This window comes from Triticum dicoccoides, chromosome 4B (assembly GCF_002162155.2).
Source record: "Triticum dicoccoides isolate Atlit2015 ecotype Zavitan chromosome 4B, WEW_v2.0, whole genome shotgun sequence".
NCBI lineage: Eukaryota > Viridiplantae > Streptophyta > Magnoliopsida > Poales > Poaceae > Triticum > Triticum dicoccoides.
The window spans coordinates 590,261,145-590,263,153 of NC_041387.1; positions in this window are offsets into that span (position 1 = coordinate 590,261,145).

The window sequence follows — 2,009 nt, forward strand, 5'->3', positions numbered from 1 at the left end:
GTTCTCGGCAACTGCCTCGGGGCGGCTATATATAGCACCCCGAGCCTGCTCTCTCCCCGGCACACCTCCTCTACCCCATCAGACCTCGCACAGCCACTAAACGAGCCACGAGGAGCTCTCCTTCTCCAACTCCGGTCACTCCGTTCCGCCTCGGCCCCCACCGTGATTCACTCAGGTAAGGCCATCTCCGGCGCCCTTGCCTCGTCAGATACCTTCTCATACTATCGCGAGTCTAACCTCCTCACCAATTCCACCTCCGCAGCTCTCTCCGGCGAGATCCACGGCCACCCGAATCACCGTCCACCGGAGCAAGCATCGCCGCCGACGTGGTACTCGCCGGCGACCACCACCACCTTCCACAGACGCGGAATGGCGCCCTGATCACGGAGGTACACTCCGATCTCCCTGCCTTGTCGTGGATCACCGCCGGCGACCACCGCGGCTCTCGCGCGCCGTCGAGCCCCGACTCCCCTGTTTGAACTTTCAAACCTGACGGGTGGGACCCGCCCGTCAGCCTCTCTTTTGTTTTTTTAAATCATTTGTAGAAGGCGTACTCTGGCAAATACGCTTCCTCTCTGAACCGTTTTTTTGGATTCTTCTGCATAGCCCCCTGGAAGATTTCTGTTTCATTACAAATGGGTCCTTGGGCCAAAACTCTTATAACTTTTGATCAGAAAAGTATTTTTGATTAATTCTTATTCTGTTCTCCTTAGAGTTTTGTCTAGTTTTTTATCATATTTATTTGAAAAATATTTGGAACACTTTTTTGTACACTCACGGTATTTACGTTGCGCGCATATTTCTTCTTATACCGTAGATACCGGAGGAGGTGATGGAGCTGCAAACTTCGCACAGATAGACTCCGACTACTCCGAACCAGGCAAGCATGTTTGAACTCTTGATATGATGAGTGTTGTTGCATGTTTGCATTTTAGTATAGTCACGGCATGTTTATGAACATCACTTTGTATGATATATCTCATGCACATGATCAGAAAGTAGGTTTCGGAAAGCACTATGTTGTTGGATGCATATTTGCAAAGCCATGTGTTGGTATGAGGATGGGTAAGATGGCAGTGTTGTGACATGCCAGTCTTATGCCAGATTATTTGACTTCCGTGTCGTCATGACACAATTCACATTCCCATTCATTCCATCCTATACTGTCACATGTTTTCTGAAAGGAATATAGCATAGTAAGTTGCAAATCGTTTTCCTGGTACACACCAAGTGGAGAGGCTGGGATGAGGGTTCCATGGCCCTGGATTAAAGCCCGTCATCCGGTCAGGGGGCATGGGTGTTTCCGGTTGGGACCGAGAGGGGGGCATCCCTTAGAGCGCGCGTATAGAAATTTGATCCCATGCTATTCGAGGTTGTGGCCTCCCCGCCTCAAAGTTTTTCTTGGACGTTGTTCAGGGTGATTCCTGGCATTGTGAGGTGAGATGGGTGTGTACTAGTTAAATGTGTTTCTACTGAAATGCCGTAAACGGAACTAGTCCTTCGTGACTACGGAAATCCGTTGGCTGTGTTCAGTTCTTCCAAACTCTGCAGAGTCTCAATCTTTCAATTATCTTGTACTTTGTTCAAGTACTATAATTGTCTTATCTTGTCAGGTATTCAGCCTCAGTGACAAAAACTCCGGTGGGATTTATGTGTAACAAATCCGGTTAAAAGATTATTCTTGTGGATGAACTAATCTCGTTATTTACATTTGTTACAAGGCCCTGTCTGTGATGTCGCTCAGACGTCCGACGGTGGCATACCTGTTATTTGCTATTGCTAAAGCCCTGTCTGTGATGTCGCTGAGACTTTCGACGGTGGTATTTCTTTTAAAGCCCTGTCTGTGATGTCGCTCAGACGTCCGACGGTGGTATTTCTTTTTAAAGCCTTGTCTGTGATGTCGCTCAGACGTCCGACGGTGGTATTTCTTTTAAAGCCCTTTCTGTGATGTCGCTCAGACGTCCGACTGTGGTATTTCTTTTAAAGCCCCTTATGTGATGTCGCTCAGA